The following is a 19901-nucleotide window of genomic DNA, read 5'->3' on the forward strand; positions in this document are numbered from 1 at the left end:
TAAAGAGCCAGGCAGAGAGGTAGAAATGATAGCCCTTGCCTGGGAGTCTGGAAGCGGCCCTGTTTATTAGTTCTGTGACCTTGGACAAGTCATGCGGTTTTTCTGGACCTTAGACTCCCGCATGAAAAGTGAGGGGCATATGGGGGATAAAGTGCCTCGTGGTACTGAACCCTCAGGACTTCCAGCTCCCATGTCTGAGCCACAGAGGTAGGAGCATTACTGGCTGTCTGGAGTGAATGAGAACTCTGCTCCTGGATGCAGGGATCAGAGAGACAGGAAAGGGAAGGGAAGGGAAGGGAGGGGAGGGGAGGGGAGGGGTGGGGAGAGAGGAGAAGGGAAGGGAGGGGAGGGAAGGGGAGGGGTGGGGAGAGAGGGGAAGGGAAGGGAGGGGAGGGGAGAGAGAGGAAGGGATGGGAAGGGAGGAGAGGGGAGGGGAGGAGAGGAGAGGGGAGGGGAGAGAAGGGAGGGGAGGAGAGGGGAGGGAAAGGGGAGGAGAAGAGAAGGGTCTAGCCACCCCGCAGGCTTGGTTACAACTTGCCTGAAAGATTTTTTTGCCATTCTTTCATCGTAGAGCTATTGTCTTTGAGTATAAAGTAACTCTCTCTTGGGAAGTCCCCATCAATGGTCCCTCGTGGTTCCCTTTGTGCCTCCGATACCCGACGTGTAATCTTTGGTTTGACTTAATTATTTTTCACTTGACATTGGCACAGCGTAATGTAAAATCAATAGGCAATCAGTAGGAAGTGTGCTTTATGCTGTTCCCCAGCTACCGATAATGCCATCCGATGCTCTCCTACAATGCGGGGCAGCTCCAGTCAGCCAGGCACAAGTACAACCTATCCCCTCCAGTATGTTATTGTACTAAGCCAAGATGCTTCCCAGATTAGGTGTGTAAGCACGTTTCTAATAAGGTATTTCCAGCTTAAAGTGGGTGTATTGTTTCATAACCAATCATAAATAAAGAAGCAGCTGTTGTTGGAACCCCGTGTTTTGTTTGTCCATCCTGCCATGGCGGCTCACACCCCTAATCCTAGCACAGGAGAAGCTGAGGCAGAGGGATTGCAAGTTCCAAACCAGTCTCAGCTACAATTGAGATCCTACATAGGTAAAAAAAAAAATGGCACACACCTTTAATCCCAGCACTTTGGAGGCAAGGGCAGGTAGATCTCTGAGTTCAAGGCCAGCCTGGTCTACATAGTGAGTTCCAGGACAACCAGGGCTACATAGAGAAACCCTATCTCTAAAAGTAAATGAAAATAAATAAATAAAGTAGCTGCAGTATTTTCCCTTGTCCAGAGTTTTCTTTCCCACCCTTTAAACTGCCCTTTAAAGTCAATTAAGGTATGAAAAATTCCAGAAATAACTCAAGAGATTTAAATTGCTCTGAGTAGCAAGATGAAATTTCACCCAGTTCTGCTCTATTCCACTCTGTCCTCTCCAGGGCGCAAATATCCCCTTTATCCAGACTCTCCGTTCTGTAATATGACCCTTATATAATCCATTATATCCATTATATAATGTAATCCTTATATAATGCCTTCTGTGTCAGAGGGAGAAATATTTGCCCATTATTATGGCACGTTGCTGTGACGGCTCCATGGCTTTGTTTTATTAACTATCTCTGCTAATCACTCATTGCACCTAATTTATAAGTTAAGCTTTCCCACGGGTGTGGATGCCGATGAAAACCATAGCATGTATAGGGCTCAGCACCCCCTGTAGTTTGGGGGGGTTCTTGGAGCATATCTCCCCCACACAGAGAAGAATGACTTCTTTTTTTATGATTTTATTGAGATCTACATATTTCTCTGCTCCCATCCCTGCCTCTCCCCTCCCCTTCTACCCTTTCCCATGGTCCCCATGCTCCCAATTTACTCAGGAGATCTTGTCTTTTTCTACTTCCCATGTAGATTAGATCTATGTAAGTTTCTCTTAGGGTCCTCATTGTTGTCTAGGTTCTCTAGGATTGTAATTTGTGGGTTGGTTTTCTTTGCTTTATGTTTAAGAACCACTTATGAGTGAGCACACGTGATAATTGTCTTTCTGCGTCTGGGTTACCTCACTCAGTACAATGTTTTCGAGATCCAAGAAGGAAGACTTCTGTTCTGGTGTGGAGGCTCTACTCTAGCATCTGGTTGTCTGTTTTATACGTGTCTTGCAGTTTTGTCTCCTGTTTCCTGCATTCTGTTTTCTTCTATGTCTGGCTGATTTTTGGCAGCAAAGCATTTAAATCCCTCCCTCATTTGCTTTCATTTTTATTCTATAGCTGTCTTCTTTGTGAGCTATAGGATTATGTTTAACATCTTAAAGGTATAATGCACTAACATGAATTTATAACAACAGTTTAGTTTCAGGTGCATGTGCGCGCGCGCGCGCACACACACACACACACACACACAGTCCCTTAACAGTCTTTCCTTATCCCCTTCACTTGTTGAAATCACAAAATTACACATTTACTCACTACACGCCTCAAAAACTAAACAAAAGAATAATTCTTTTCAAACAACACAGAAAACCGGAAGTGAGGTTGCAAGCTGCCCCCACGGCAACACTAGGGTTTATAATTGCCTCCGCGTTTATCGTTATTGGAATCTTCTGCCTACAGCGTGAGTTGCTGCCCCATCCCTTTCTTCCACCCTAGGGAAATCCCTTCAGTGTTTCTTTCGGGACAGGATGGGGATGTCTTAATTCGTCCTTCTCATTTTTGAAGTTCTGTGAGGTGCGGGATTCTTATTTCTTTCTTTTTTTTAGATGTATTTATTTATTGTGTACACATTGTTCAGCCTCCATGTATGCCTGCAGGCCAGAAGAGGGCACCAGATCTCATTACAGATGGCTGTGAGCCACCATGTGGTTGCTGGGAATTGAACTCAGGACCTCTGGAAGAGCAGTAAGTGCTCTTAACCTCTGAGCCATCTCTCCAACCCGAGGTGCAGGATTCTTGATTGACAGGTTTGTGCTTGGTTCCCTCTTAGCTTTCTGACTGTCTCCGTCCCCTGCTTCCAGCCTCCAAAGCTTCCAGGGTCCCTCTGAGACTCCCGCTGGGAAACCCTGTAGCTGCTTCTCTAGGCTGCTTTCGGCAAGAGTTTCAAGATTATGTCTGGCTTTCGATAATTTGATTATAATGTCTTAGCTCAGGCAGGCCCTGCTCAAGGGCCTCTTGGAGTTGGCTGAAATTACATCAAATTTGCAAAGTTTCTAACCATCATTTCTCCAAACATAACTCTCTACCCATGTCTCTTCCAATCAGACTTAATGAAGCAGACGCACCTCTCATTGGCTGAGGGGCGTCTACATTGTCTGATTGTTTGCTGTTCTTTAGATGCAACTGTTTCCATCCTGACTTCAGGGTTGCTGGATCTTTCTCTCACCTCCAGCATCCCTGAAGGGAAGTTTCCAGCTCAGCTGTTGTCTTTTCAGCTCCAGGTTCTCTCGGAGGTTTTTATATCTTTTCTTGCTTGTTAACGGTCGGCTCATGCATCGCTTTCCTGACTTCCTCTTGGTTATTTTCAAGTTTTGTAGAATAAATCCGTTGTCGGTTCCTTCTCACTTTCCATTTAATATTTATTTTTCTTTAATTTTGCTTTTTCATTTTTTGGGGGACAGGGTCTCTCTACATAGCCCTGGCAGCCTGGAATTCACTATATGGACCAGACTGGCCCTGAAATCATGGAGATCTGTCTGCCTCTGCCTTCTGGTGCTGGGATTAAATGTGTGCGCCACTATGCCTGGCCTCTGTTTGATTATTACTATGGTTTGTATTATTAGTATTATTGTGCATGTTGATGACGTATGGAGTGTGTGTGCATGTCATGACATAATGTGGCAGTCACAAGACCGCCTAGTCGCTCCTTTCACCTTTATATTTTTTTTTAACTAGGATTGCAGGTTGCCAGGCTCACACTTTACCTACAGAGTCATCTCACCCCATCCTCCTTTTTTTTTTCAAATAGGGCGCATTTGGTGTTTGACAACCTCGTAGTGTTTTGTTGAAATTTTGACTTTATTTTTTATTTTCGAGAGAGGGTTTCTCTGTAGTTTTTGGTGCCTGTCCTGGAACTAGCTCTTGTAGACCAGGCTGAAATTTTGACATTTTAAACTAGTAACACAATAGTTCTTGAAATAAAAATTCTCTCCTCCAGGGTTCATGGTGGTCGGTTAGTTGGTTGTTCTTCGCTGATAGCTGTCCTGGTGGACATTAGGGTACATACTGTTCCTCCCAGCTCTAAAAAGGCAGAGACAGGGGAATACAAGTGTCGGGCTGTTCTGTTATGTCGTTCCAGGACAGCCTGAACTATATAGTGAGACTTTGTCTCAAAAAACAGATCAAAATTAAACAAAAGCTGTGGCAAGGATCAGGCTAGGGTATAATCAGGTCTTTTGGGGTCATTTTTGAGCCTGTGAGCCTGTGCCCTTCCCTGGCTGTGCGGGGTCACTTTGTAGTGTCCTCCGTCTATAGGGCTCCTTTGGAATAGATGGTGTTTAGTGCGTGGCTCCCAAGGGGGCAGATCTTTAAGTCCCCTGGTAGGCTTCAGCTGGGGAGGTGCATTAACAAAGGCTCCCGGAGGGGTTGGGGGCTTTGCCTGTGTCCCCACCTCTGAAGTGACAATGAGAATGATTCAGGACTCTGAGCCTGTACTGAGAACCTATGTCCCTTTTCTGAGCATCGTACAGGTCATGGCTTGCACAGCTGCCTACCACAAAGACTGGTCTATAGGTTGCTGCTGCCGGATTACCAGCTCCAATGGACTGAAATCAAAATCATCTAGCTTGTGAACTAAGCCCCCCCTCCCGCCGAGAGCTCCCAGCATTCCACACAGCAGGCACGGCAGACAGAATCCAACAATCAATTGTTGTGACATTTGAAAGATAGATTTCTGGTGCTTCCTCTTCTGCAGTCTTCCCAGAATCGTCTTTCTTGTCCAGTTTTGCAAATATTTTTTTCCCAGCGCTGTCAAATGAATTAATAAATCACAGAGAAGTAGGTAATATTCATCACGAGCTTGCTATATTCCAGGCACAGATCCACACATTCAACATGAGTTAATCCGTTAATCCTTACTACAACGTCTCAAGTACGGGTCATTATTTCTTCACGTTACAGAAGAAAAACATAAGGTGGCGGTTGGGTGGGGGGGGGGCTGCTGTGGGAAACTTGTCCGCTCTGAGGGTGAGATTCAAGCCTGAGATGTGTTTGTCTCCAGAATCCACACCTTATCATTGTGTTTGCAAAGAGGTATCCTCCGCACCCCGTGGTAGCAAAGGAAGGGTTCTCCACGGTGGAAGGGTAGGGGTGCTGCGGGGTGGGATTTCCTGAAAGAGGTTTACCTGAAAAGGTAAGGGATGAGCCGGGCATGGGCGCCGCCTCTGCAGAAAGAAAGCGCAAACACCTGCAAACTGCAAGAAGCTGTATCCAGGCAAGACAGTGCGCAGGCCGCAGACAGAGCTCAAGAGTAGCGTGCGCCAGACTGGCGCTTCCAATTTAAGGGAAGAGGAACTGGGAAATGGAAATGTCTTTGCGAAGGAGGTGGAGGCTTCAGAAGATAGCAAGGACCGCAGCTGGCAGATTGGGCCGAGAAAGTCTTCCAGGCAGGGGGAAGGCGTGGAGGTGAGAGAGTGGGAGAGAAATATTTAGGGACACGTTCGGCTTGGCAGGAGGGGAGGCGTGTTCATCACACAGTGACGGCTGGCTGAGGTGCCGGGTTTTACAGCAGGAGGACTGGAATTCTCACGGAGCCAATGCGGGGTTTCAGTGCTGTGACCGTGCTGTGACCGTAGAGGAGCAAGGAGAGCCCCAGTTTCCACGTCTGTGAAGTGGAGGTGATGCTTCATCCCCTAGAAACTGCCAGGTCTACAGCGGTGGGTGTTTGTGGAAGGACTTTATCAACCCGACAGCGTCTTTTCAAGTTCCTTAGTACCCACGTGACATTAGGACTTACTAGAGGGTTTTAAAAACAAAATAACAGCAACAACAGTAAACATGGAGCCAGAGGATGGTTTGGTAGGTAAAGGCGATTGCTGCCAAATTGAGTTTAATATTCAACACCCACATGATAGGCGAGAGACCTCTACACGTGCACTTTGGCACAAATATATGTGTGTACATGCATGTGTCTGTGTGTGCATGTGTATGTGTATGCATGCATGTGTGTCTGTGTGTGCGTGCGTGCATGTGTATATGTGTGTGCATATGTGCATGCACATGTGTATATGTGTGTATGTGAAGGCGTAAGTCACAGACAATCCCACACCAGTTTGGAATTATGATTAATAGAATGGTTATTTATTCAAAGGGGAAAAAACTTACAGATTACCGTCCCAGACAACAGCCCCTCCGCGTGAACAGGAAAGGAGTCCAGGGGCCGGAAACGGAGCCGGAAGACAAAGAGAAAGTGGAGGACAGCCGCTGCTTTTTTTAAAGGGAGAGACCACGCCCCAATGGGCTGGTAACTCAGCGGCGATTGGCTGAAGGAGCTGAAGGAACTCCCACAGCATCTCCCCCTTTTGTTTAAGTAAGAGAGTTCTAAGCCTACTACGCAATTATATACAATAAGTACAAACCTACGAAATTATATACAATAAATACAAATATCCTATTCTAACTAGCTTAAGTCTTGTATAACAAATAACTTGGCCAAGTCATGAAAGGAAAGTAACTACATTTATATAATCTTCAATCCCATCGAAGATCTGAGAAGGGAAATAATGTTATCTGAGTAATTAGGAAGTGCAATCAAACAACTTCCAGAACATGTAACAAATCGCAGAGACAACTGGCTACCTGGACAAACACCCAAAGTCACATTTGCAGCGTTGAAGCAACCAACTTTGGCTAAGGCCTGATGTAACTGACATACCATTTTCAAAGGCAAGAAACTTCAAAACTATCTTACCCTGTCTTGGCAGGATATGACAGTCTTGTTTTATCCATTTACGGATATTCTGTAACTCTGTCAGTAGTTGAGGTATGAGCATTTCTTTACCCAAAGGCCAGTTCTGCCAAGAAGAAAGGCTCCAGGTGGAGTGTCTTTGGTGCTCAACATTCTCTCGGGCATAGATCAGTGTTGCCAGGAGTGATTGTGTCTCCCTACCATAGAACTCTGAATTAGATTAAAGGCCATTTTCTACAGCTCTTTGAAGAGGTTGAAGATTATCTATCTATACTGAATATAATCTCTATATATCTAAAGAACCTGATTAGTCTAATTATAAATGACAAACTTAGATGACTGTTGATCTATATAATTCTCAATATCTATCTAACTTAAAGACTGAGATAATAAACAAGTGTGCAATAAATGAGGACAATGAGACCTCCAAATATAAACAATGTGCAAGTATACATTGCAATATGGTAAATATATATCAATACATAAACAATATATAAGTATCTTAATCAGAGGTAGAAGTGTACAATGCAATATGGTAAATATACATATATCAATACAATATATATATACAAATACATAAAAATGTTTTAAACAGAGGTAGAAGCATGAAGCATGCATGCATAAAATAGTCAACATAATTTAACTTTGTATCAATATATAAGAATCGATACCAATATGTTTGTCTAAAAGCAATAACTCACAAGTACAAATCTATTTATCCCATAATCCAATTATCCCTCCTTTTTTTTTTTTTTTAAGATTCCTGTGCTTATAAAATTCCTCCCCCAACCCTCAACCGTATACTAATTATAACCAACCCCTAAATGATGTCCCTAAACCCAAGGACAAACTTTATTGGGAGAGGGGACGTCGTTCTCTAGAATTACTTCCAGCTGTCATGGGGGCGACGTTCTTTCTGGGGGATCCTGTGAAAGTAAAATGATGGTTAAATTTCAAGATCAATGTCTTTTAAAATTGCAAATAGTCTCTGAGTATTTTGTGGAGGTCTGGCCAGAATGTTGTACAAGATGTGCACCATTTCAGCACGTTGGAACCGTCTTGTGCAGCTGGTACCCAAAACAGGTCTTGTAGTAGCGCTATCAGTATCATGACGTCATATCAACCAGGTGGAGTTGTTGTTATGGGGCCCCATCTTCTTCCTGGAAACTTCAAATGTCACTGTAGGAAAAACTCATTGTTCATTGTGGAAAACTTAAACATTAATTATATAGACATATACATGAATACCTATATTCAATGAGAGACATGATAGATATATTTAATGAAGGTATGATAGATATGAAGAAAAGTAAAGATGTTTTCTAAACTCATATTTCTTTCTGTCCCATATCATGGCTCTTGACATGAGACAGAAACTCCAGAAACTCTGGGTTTTTCTTTAAACAACAGGCTTGGAATTAGAGAGGGACTGAGCCAGAGTCCAACTCTAAAACCAGCTCTATAAATTTAGAAATATGATTTAGTATATGGTACTTACAGAACCTATTCAGTTTTCTTGATAGTCCCTATTGGGCCGTTATTTTCCATCTGTCAGTATTCAAATATCCAGGGTCCCTTGAACTTTTCAAAGATCAGTGTTTTCCTGTGGAGATAAGAACAGAACCCTGCCCCCATTCTATATGCTTTTCTTACCACCTGTATGGTTATCATCATTGTAGATGCTGTCATTTCTCCTTTCCAAGAGGTTTCTCCTCTTCAAATCGAACCTTTATTAATTTTGATGGTATCCACAATTTTTCTTCTCCTGTGGAAACAAGAGCAAAACCCCTTCCCCAACGTAGCACATCTCCTGGCTTCCATTGAGAGGTCAGCACGTCTTTGAAATAAACAGGTTGGTTTAGTTCAGAAGTTTTTTCCATTATCCAATGCCTCTCTGCTGCTGTTGTTCCTTTCTCATTAGCATTAAGAAAATTCAAGGTTAATAAAGCATTATGCAATCTATTTCTGGGGGTATCTTTCGTCCCTTTCTGTTTGTTTAGCATATCCTTTATAGTACGATTTGATCTTTCTATAACTGCCTGACCTGTAGGATTATTTGGTATACCTGTAACGTGTTTTATATTATAATAAGCAAAGAAGCGTTTCATTTTCTTAGATACATATGCTGGACCATTGTCTGTCTTTATTTGTGCAGGTATACCCATGATGGCCATAACTTCCAATAAATGTGTGATTACCGAATCAGCCTTTTCTGAGCTCAGGGCAGTTGCCCATTGAAAACCTGAATACGTGTCTATGGTGTGGTGTACATATTTTAATTTACCAAATTCCATAAAGTGGAACACATCCATCTGCCAGATTTCATTCCTTTGAGTACCCTTTGGGTTACTCCCTGCAGGCAATGGTGTTTGATTATAGAAAGAACAAGTAGGACATCTCTTTATAATGTCCTTAGCTTGTTGCCATGTAATGGAAAACTCTTTCTTTAAGCCTTTACTATTGACATGATGTTTTTTATGAAATTCTGAGGCCTGCAGAACGCTTCCAATCAATAATTGGTCAATTTCAGCGTTACCTTGTGCTAGAGGCCCAGGCAGACCGGTATAGGACCGGATGTGTGTTATGTACATTGGACAAAGCCTATTCCTAATTATGTCCTGTACCTCGATAAACAATGAAGTCAACTCTGTGTCATCTGGTATGAATTCAGCGGTTTCAATATGCAAGATAACTCTTTCTGCATATTGTGAATCTGTAACTATATTAAGAGGTTCTTTAAAATCCCTTAGCACCATAAGAATGGCATATAATTCTGCCTTCTGGACAGAATTATAAGGGCTTTGTTCCACCTTACTCAATTCTTCCGATTTATAACCTGCTTTCCCTGATTTATTTGCATCGGTATAAAATGTCCGAGCTCCAGTTATTGGAGCATCACGTACAATTCTAGGAAGAATCCAAGAAGTTCTCTTTATGAGGTTAAGTCTATCACTTTTGGGATAGTTGCTGCTAATTTCTCCCAAAAAATTAGCACAAGCTCTTTGCCATGGTTCATTATCTTCCCATAACTTTCTTATTTCCTCAGTAGTAAAAGGCACTATAATTTCTGCTGGGTCTATACCTGCTAGTTGACGAAGTCTCAGTTTACCTTTTATAATTAATTCTGAAACCTTTTCTACATAAGTTTTTAATTTTTTACTTGGTTTATGAGGTATAAATATCCACTCTAAAATAATATCTTCCCTCTGCATTAAAATCCCTGTAGGAGAAATTCTGGAAGGCAGTATGACTAGGATGGAACTAAGATTCGGGTTGACCCTATCCACATGTGCCTCCTGTAATTTTTCCTCAATCATTGTCAGTTCCTTTTCTGCTTCAACTGTCAATTTTCTGGGACTATTCAAATCCTTATCACCATCTAAGGCTTTGTTTAAATGAACTATTAGATCAGGTGTTATCCCAACAGCTGGTCGTAGACTGGAAATATCTCCTAACAATCTTTGGAAGTCATTAAGAGTCCGTAACCGGTCTCTCCTAATTTGTGCCTTTTGTGTTCGAATTTTCTCTAACCCTATTCTGTAGCCTAGGTAATTAATAGAATCTCCTCTTTGAATCTTTTCAGGGGCAATTTGTAATCCCCACCTAGGCAAAACTTTCTTTACTTCTTCAAACATACTTTCCAAAATATCTTTATTTGAATCAGATAATAAAATGTCATCCATGTAATGATAAATTATGGACTTGGGAAATTGCTTACGAATTATTTCCAGTGGCTTATTAACAAAATATTGACACAATGTGGGACTATTGAGCATCCCCTGTGGGAGGACAGTCCATTGATATCTCCTAGTAGGCTGAGAATTATTATAAGTAGGCACTGTGAAGGCAAATTTTTCTCTATCCTTTTTTTGCAAAGGTATAGTGAAAAAACAATCTTTCAAATCAATAACTATAAGAGGCCATCCTCTTGGTAATAGAGAAGGCAAAGGAATTCCAGATTGTAGCGGACCCATAGGCTGAATTACCTTGTTGACAGCTCTTAGATCTGTCACCATTCTCCATTTACCAGATTTCTTTTTTACAACAAACACAGGAGAATTCCAAGGGCTGGTTGATTCTTCAATATGGTTAGCATCTAGTTGCTCTTGTACCAGCTGTTCCAAAGCCTGTAACTTATCTTCAGCTAGAGGCCACTGCTTGATCCATATTGGCTTCTCAGTTAGCCATTTTAAAGGTAGGGCTGTTGGTACCTCTAAAGGTTTGCTATTGGCTGTGTGTTCTTGTACAGCCTGAATGGCTGGTGACCTTTTTCCATAATACCTCATTATATCCTTCCCAGAATTGTGAGTTCCTGGAACTACAGGAATGTTAATCTGGGTATTCCATTGCTGTAGCAGGTCACGGCCCCATAAATTTATTGCAATATTTGCTATATATGGCCTTAATCTTCCTATTTGCCCTTCAGGCCCTATGCATTCCACCCATCTTGTGCTTTGTTTTACACGAGATAGGGTTCCAATTCCCAGGAACTGAACATCTACCTCATGAAGAGGCCAATTCGGATGCCAGGATTCTGGAGTAATTATACTTACATCCGCACCTGTGTCTAATAAGCCTTCAATAAAAATGCCATTTATACAGACTCTTAGCTTTGGTCTTTGATCGTTAATATACGTTTGCCAAAATATACGTTTACTCTGTCCTCCTGAATTTTTTGACTCATTCTCCACATGTAATTCATCATTTAGACCAGTATTACTTTTTACGGCAGACATTGGAGTTTTTAATTTTCTTGGTGAGACACATTTTCGACTGTAACTGGGAATGACTGGGCCACTTTTGGCTTGGGGGCCTGCGAGAGGCCCCTCAAGGAGTTTCCCGATGGTATCGGGTTGCCTTGTCTGTCTGTTGTTGACCTGCATTCGTTGGACCAATGTCGGCCTTTACCGCATCTTCTGCATATACCTGAAGGCTGAGATCTCCTACTTTTGTCATTCCCAGAGGAGATATTATTCCTAGGATTTCTTTGCCTGCAATCCCTTTTCAGATGTCCTAATTTACCACAATTAAAACACCTGGTAGTTTGATGTCTCCTCATAGCTTTGGAAATCGCTTCTCCTACCCAGGATTCATCGTTATAGCTAAACATCTCAACATTCATTGTATGCTGTATCCATTCTTCCATTGGTGCTGATCTAGATCTTAAAGGCCCAATTATCTTTTTACATTCAGTATTTGCATTTTCAAAAGCTAGAGATTCAAGAAGTATTCGTCTAGCTTCTGGGTCTGTTACCCCTATGTCCAGAGCCTTAATTAATCTTTGCACAAAGTCAGTAAAGGGTTCTCTCTGTCCCTGCCTAACCCTGGTATATGATTCGACCCTTTTTGCTGGATCTTGTATTCTATTCAAAGCATTCAAGGCTGCTTTGTGACATAAGGACAGCACTTCTTCATCATAAAGAGCTTGGACCTGTGGATCAGCATATGCTCCTACACCAAGAATTTGATCTTGGGAAACCTCCACACCTTTTGCTCTTCCTTGCTGTTCCATATGTTTGGATTCTTCTCTGAAATAAATTCCAAACATCAAGGAAGGCCCATCATCTAAAACTGCAGACACTAGCTGAGAGAAATCATGGGGGGTAGCTCTGACATTAGAAGCCCAAGTCCTTATCATTTCCTTAACAAATGCAGAGTGCAAGCCAAAGTTAACGACAGCTTGCTTAATTTCTTTTAAATCATTCATTGCTATTGGTGTCCATCTAGCTTCTTTAACTCCCTTTGAGCCTTTGGAAGTTAACCCTTTGTCAGAATAAATTACAGGGTATGTTGTTAGGACCCTGGGTAAGCCAGTTCTAACAGCTGGTGGTGGCATTGTATCCTGTCCTTGTGCCTTCTTACTCTGTTCACCAGCTCCAATAGTTTCTTCAATCATTTCTAATCTTTTTATCATTGTATCCCTTAAATCCTGAATCTCCTGACCTACCCGTGTTTCTAGTAATTTCACTAAGGTATCAGTTTTTTGGTTCCCATTCTGGAGGTTCATTCTATCTGTTACCTTATCAAAACTTTGTGGTAACATTTGAACGTCAAATTCAACAGCCTGTACCCTTTCAGGTAACTTCCTAGTACCCTTGGACATGGAGTCAATTTTGTCTATCATAGTATCCACTTGTTCAGATAACCCCTGATTTTCAATAATTTTAATCCTTTCAACTAGTTGTTCAATATTAGTCCGTAAAAATCGTATCTTTCTTAATGATAAAATATTGAAAAGAAAACTGAAACCTAGTAACAAGTAAATTAATATATTCCCATAGTCATATAAACCTTGCATGACATAATCCATTGTATTAATAAAGAAAACAGTAAAATTGGCGTTGGAAACAAAAACTGCCATATTACCTCTTGTCTAGTTGGTGGCGCTGTTGCCAAGTTGCGACTAGAACCACTGCAAAGGTGACTTAAACAGGTCCTGTTTCAGTGTCTGCCTTAGTATTTGTTAAAAACTAGGAAATATAAGTTGCTCAAGAAAGAAAGTTTAATTAAATCAATTCCATACACGGAACCAGAAACCCAGAATCCAGGGGTAGAAAAGAGCAACCCGGAAGCCGCGTATGCCTCCACGTGACCGAGTCGTTCTGATTCACGCCACTAAAGCGCTGCACTTACAAGGGAAATTTGAAAACAACTCAGAAAAGAGCAAACCAGGCAGGCAGAGACTGTCCCGAGCCTGTGGAGCTTGGGAGGCGTGGGGTTTAACTGAACTGCTGGCTCCACACACAGGGCACAGGCCGCAGCTGAGGGAGGTCTCGTGACTAGCCGAGCTGGTAGCAAGCAGTTGAGTGGGGGGGGAAGGGGGGGTTCTACAACCAAACGTGGGGCGCCAGATGAAGGCGTAAGTCACAGACAATCCCACACCAGTTTGGAATTATGATTAATAGAATGGTTATTTATTCAAAGGGGAAAAAACTTACAGATTACCGTCCCAGACAACAGCCCCTCCGCGCGAACAGGAAAGGAGTCCAGGGGCCGGAACCGGAGCCGGAAGACAAAGAGAAAGTGGAGGACAGCCGCTGCTTTTTTTAAAGGGAGAGACCACGCCCCAATGGGCTGGTAACTCAGCGGCGATTGGCTGAAGGAGCTGAAGGAACTTCCACAGCATGTATGCATGTGTGTCTCTGTGTGTGCATGTTGTATATGCATGTGTGTGCATGTGTGTGTCTGTGCATGTGTGCATGCATGTGTGTTTTCTTGTTTACCCCATACATTGGCCTCTTCTGCTGCCGGGGCAGAAACTGAGTCTCAGAGGTTAGGGAACCTTCCACAGTGAGACCTACAGCTGTGAAGTGTGTCCCCCACATCCAGGTAGTGAACCTTCACAAAGAAGGGGAACTATGGTGAGAGAGCCATGATTGACACACCACAGAAAAGGACCAGGTCCCTAGCACGGGCCTTCTAGAGCCTTTGCCTCCAGTTAGTATCTCCCCAAAGGAAAACGGCAGCTAAACCGTGAGAATCGCATTAACTGTGCCCGGGTTCTGAGCGGCTGTTGTTAGCTCATCAGTGCCTAGGGTCACACACCAGTCATCCAGGACCTCCTTCTCTGCGTGACAGGAAGTGCATGGCAGGTCATCCTAATCAAAAGGGACAGCTCCAAAGCATAACCCCCACAAATCCACCATTGGGATCTATCCTAAAGAACGGAGGTAAAATTGGACCCCTAGACCCCCCAAAGAAAGAAACATCTTGTGTCCTTTTGTAACGTGGCTTGGCTGCAGCACAAACTCTGGGATCTGCAAACGTGACCCTGGTGTGACATTGCACCACAACACTCTTGTGGCTTAGCCAGATCTGTCACAATGTTCTAAGTGGTCAGAGGTCTCCTATATATATCCAAGCTTTCATGTCCCTCTCTCAAGATCTAAATCTACAAAAAAATCCTGCCACGTGTTTAGCTCGACGGCCAGGGCCCTCAGAAGGCCAGGACATCCTGGATAGCCCTTCTTCATCATACCCCATCCTATCAACTAACTACTCCCCGGGTCCCTCTTCCCAGAGGGGTTCAGCCGCTCTCCCCATCCAGAGGCTCTGATACTCCCCACACACATTCCAGGAAATAGCTTTAAATAACTGTTGTGTTCTGCTGCTGCTTCAGGAAGCCTGTGATCCCTACATGAGATAGCCAATGGAAAACTGCCCTATCAAAGTCTACGCTCCCCTCCTATACCTGACCCTGCCCAGACAGAAGCCAAAGTGGCATCTTTTACCCAAGGCCTCTCTACTTGCGTTAAAGCGTTTTAGATCATCTCCATCTCCTTTGACCTAACCTGGCAAAATATATTCGCTCTTTTCACTACCTGCTGTTCACGAGGGAAAGACCTGTATCTGGTCACTTGCCAGCTGAGGGATGGGCTAACGAGGCCGCATCTGAATCCCACGGGAGCCCCTGCTGTTGAAGGATGCACTTCCTCCAGATCCTGGGTAGCCTAACAATGAGAAGGATCCAGGTCAGGAGGGCCCTTAACTACATGTTCACAATGATTAACTGGTAGTGATAAAACCCGTCAATTAAACCAAGCTGAGAGAGAAAACCCAAGGCCCCACTGAGAACCCAGCCCTGTCTAACTCCAGACTGGCTGGACCCAGAAGGTCCTGTGACCTTGTCATTTTTTTTTAACCCATTTCATCAGTGAGTCTTCCCCAGCTATCTAAAGTCTTCCAAAGCTGGACAAGAGACCCAAAATCTCTTTCCTTGCTTTGCTTCAAAGCACGCCAGTACTAGGGGGAAGGAAGGTTTGAGGAGGGGGATGCACTGGCAGCTGCCCTAACCTACAGTAGGCAACTCCAGGTGCTTCCTCCATCATGATACAAACAGCTGAAAGCTTCATCCATGCCCCTTACCCGACATGGGGTGACCAAATTCAAGGAAATCCCCCTCCTTCTCTGTAGGTGCCCTCATTTGCTGAAGAGATTTGCACTGGTATGGATCTTGGGTCTATTGATGTATATTTCTGCTCTTGATTAAGGTATTGTGATTGTGTAGTTCATTTAGGTTTTCTAGATATATAGAGATATATTTCCGTTTGATAGGTGTTCTTCAAACCTTCCAAAGACTACAGAATATAACATTTAAAATGTTTTGAGAGTTTAAGACTTTTCATGGCAGTGAGACACATCCGCTCCTGGCAGCACCAATTTCTTCAAAAGGAAGATGGGCATTGAAGAGCTTCCTTATGGAGTTGGTTAGCCATTTGGGCAAGAAACTGCTCTTGTCTGGACTGCTTCATACTATGCTATATAAACTAGACATGCAGGACCCACAGAGAAATGACTGCTGAACTTGCCTAAAGGTGAGATGATCTTTTGGGGTTCCTGCTTCATGAAAGAATCTGGCAGACATTCTGCAGGACACAGAAGAAAGTGACTGACAAACTGCCAATATAGGTAGAACAGTCTGAAATTTCCTGCTTCTTGAAAAAGTCTACCAGATACTATGGGCCTGTAGACTAAAGTTAAAACCTTCTCTTTTATTTAAACAGAAAAGGGGAGGCGATGTGAGATTTCCCTCTGTATGCTGTGATTACCATTAATGAAAAAAAGAATGGCTTTGAGCCTATAGCAAAGCAAAAGCAGGGCAGAACAGAAGCTGACAGGGGAAACTAAACTGAATGCTGGGAGAGAGAAGGTGGTGTAATAGAGAAGCCATGGAGCCACCACTGGAGACAGACGTCCTGAAACTTTGCTGGTAGACCATGACCTCAGGGTGATGCACAGATTAATGGAGATATGTTAAATGTAAGAGTTAGCCAATAAGAAGCTAGAGCTAAGGGCCAAGCAGTGATTTAAATAATACCGTTCTATGTGGTTATTTTGGTTCTGTTCTGGGTGGCTGGGATGAACAAGCAGCCCCCTTCTATACTTATTAAGTCAGTCAGGACACTTCTGTCAAGACTGTCAAAACTGGCCAGAGGCTACTTTGCAAGCAGTAGGGACATTGGACCCAGGACTGCCTCTCTCTTAAAAGGGGGGCCATCTCCATTCCCAAAGTCCTGGGACAGGATGGATGGAAGGGACCACTGGTTCTATTCTTGAACTCCAAAGGAGGGGGACTTGACTAACAGACTGTTTATATATAGATTCTCATGTTTTTTTCATCTCTAGGAAAAGCCCATGGATGACCCTGGATGTAGCAGGAACTAGAGCTTATTTCTTAATCAATATGGAGGTCACTTCTTCTGACCCCTTCCTCGGACCCACGTTTTGGTCTTTGATCCTCCTCATTGGAGCTGGTGGGTAACCTCTGCACAGCTAAACTGCGCCACACCGTCTCTAGAATGTTCCTTAGAAAAACGTGTCTTTTACACATTCGTTCTTCATATTACTGAAATGCCGACCACACTATTATGGAGAGACATCTTGTCAAAATGCAGTCCAGACTCAACACTCTCTTAAGCTCCCCCTGACCCCTCTTACCCAAGCACACCACTAGACCTTTTCTATTTCACAACAAATTCTTCTTGGGGGCTTTCTCTCTCCCTGGATGGTCACCACGCACAACCTCTACAAAACGTTTTCTCAAAACTTCCAGCTTGCTCTCTCCTCCCTCTCCTCTCCCTACCTCCCCTCCCCTCCTCTCTCGATCTCTTTCCCCCTTCCCTTTTAATAAATCTCCATACTAAAAAAAAAAAAAGTTTCCAGCTTTCCCAGGTGTCCTTTCTCCCAAGCTGGAAGTCCACGGGTATGGGAGGTCCTTCTTTCTACGTGCTGCTTGTATTGGTTGATGAATAAAGAGACAGCTTTGACCGGATAGGGTCACACTTAGGTAGGCGGGGAAAACTAAATGGCATGCTGGGAGAAAGGAGGCAGAGTGGGAGAGAGCTGCCATGGACCACCAGAGTCAGACATGCTGTTTCTTTCCCCGTAAGCCACTGCCACATGGTGATATACAGATTAACAGAAAAGGGTTAAATCAAGATGTGAGAGTTAGCCAATGAGAGGCTAGAGAAAACGGGTCAAGTAGTATTTTAATTAATACAATTTCTGTTTGGTTATTTTGGGGCTAAGCTGGCCGAGCAGCCGGGATGAACAAGCAGTCTTTACCCGCAACAGTCAAGTATGTTCATACCCCTTATTTATACGCATTTGACCACCAGTCGACTCTGCCCCCCATGACTTCCCTTGCGACATCCCACACTGGCAGTGAGAGGCCTGACAGCTGTTACCGGTTAGTGTAAAACCCTGAGTCAACAATAAGGCTATGATCCCTGTCTGCTCTTGAACCTGAATACGCTTTTAGGACGAATTCTCATACGGAGTCCTGCTAGTCTCTTTCTTCCCAGCTAACCCTCCTTTTATTTTGTTTCAGTGAGTTAGTGATTTTAATTAAGGCTCCTTATGGGAGCAAAGGTGAGAGGTTATTTAGAGGAACATGGGCAACTTAGCAATTACCTGCACTGGCTGTATAAAAGCCTTTCCCACTGAGTCTAGAAAGACCACAGAGGGCACAGCAGCACTTGAACATGTAATTTCTTACTCTGTGTACTGATATTTTGTTTGTGTTTTAACAAATAAAGCTTGCCTGAAGATCAGAGTGCAGAGCTAAGCCACTAGAAGCCAGGCAGTGGTGGCACACACCTTGAATCCCAGGACTCGGGAGACAGATGGATCTCTGTGAGTTCAAGGCCACCCTGGGCTTCGTGAAATTGATCCAGTTTCAAAGAGAACCAGAGTTCACACAAAGGTGATCCCAGCACTTGGGAGTCACACACCTTTAATCCTAGCACTGGGGAGGTAGACACAGGAGTGGTAGGAGTGATATGGCTGGGCAGAGAGAGGGATATAAGGCAGGAGGAGACAGGAGTGCAGTCTGGGGTGGCAGTCTGGGGTGGCCGTCTGAGGACAGGATCGCCCCTTTGGTCTGAGCATTGGTAGCGTTAAAAACTTTAGTGGCTAGCCACTCTGCTTCTTTGATCTCTTAGCTTTCACCCCCCGCCCCGATAGTTGACTCTGAGTTTTTACTATTAATACCAATTAAAATTTGTGCTCTCTCTTTCTCTTGATAGTCAGATAATAAATAGCTCAGCTTCCATCTAAAACAACAAGACACAAGGGATTAGTGAGGCCCTTCAAATAAAGTCCAAGTTGAATGTTGTGTGATACACACAGCCGTTATAAAGGCAGGGAGGGTTCAGACATTAAAGAGGCCCCTTAATAAATAATTTAATACAAGAAACTCAACAGTCCTGGCTGACTCTCCTCTCAGAGGTCTTCCCGAGGTCTCCCATCACTCCCGAACAGAGACACAACTCCAGCCCATTAAGGTGCAATGTAGAAGAGGCCTTCCTTTCATTAGGCCCTGAAATGCAACATCTTACCCAGTATGTTACATCTCAGGAACCAACCACCGAGAGCACTGCTGACAATCACAGCCCTGAATGGGACCCTTTCGCACCAAGTGAGCATGCCCAGTCAAATCCAGCCGCCACAGAAGGCCACAGAGCTGCTCCCTCTCAAGTCAGCCTCCCCCTGGAATTGAACACCGAGCCATCAGAACTGTTATTGTTTGTATGGTGGAAACTGTGATGGGAATAACAGGATGAGTCACCGTCAAGTAGATTGTGGGCTGGTGAGATGGCTCCGTGAGTAAGAGACCTTCCTTCAAACCTGGTGACCTGAGTTCCAGCCCTGGAACCCACGTGGTGGAAGGTCAGAAAGACGCCCCACGAACTGCCCTCTGACCTCCACGCAGACAATGAAATAAATATAATATACAATTTTATCTTTTTAAAAACAAAGTGTAGCCGCAGACACATGGTTCTCTGTTACTCCCTCCTCCCCTTAAATTCTCCCAGTGTTCAATAAACTTCTTTTTTTCCTACTTTGGTGTAAGGGTGAATTCTTTCGCCGATCCTGTACCATTCCCCTTATATCCCCACTCTTTCCGAACAGGGGTTCATACTTCCCAGACTTCAAGGGTGCTGCACTAGATTCCAGCAGCCAAGCTGGGAGGGTGACCCTGCCCACAAGATGCATCTCAGATGAGGC

General features: G+C 43.7%; 1 long non-coding RNA gene across 1 annotated transcript; it reads left to right on the plus strand.

Annotated features, from left to right (window-relative positions):
* On the plus strand, window positions 1-19702 carry LOC146889858 (uncharacterized). Its single transcript, XR_014999564.2, has 3 exons — window positions 1-207; window positions 17019-17146; window positions 19251-19702. It is a non-coding gene; the product is annotated as an uncharacterized LOC146889858 (long non-coding RNA).
* Window positions 19703-19901: the final 199 nt, after the last annotated feature.

Source organism: Myodes glareolus, chromosome 24 (genome assembly GCF_982192425.1).
Source record: "Myodes glareolus chromosome 24, mMyoGla1.1, whole genome shotgun sequence".
In the NCBI taxonomy this organism is placed as follows: Eukaryota; Metazoa; Chordata; class Mammalia; order Rodentia; family Cricetidae; genus Myodes; species Myodes glareolus.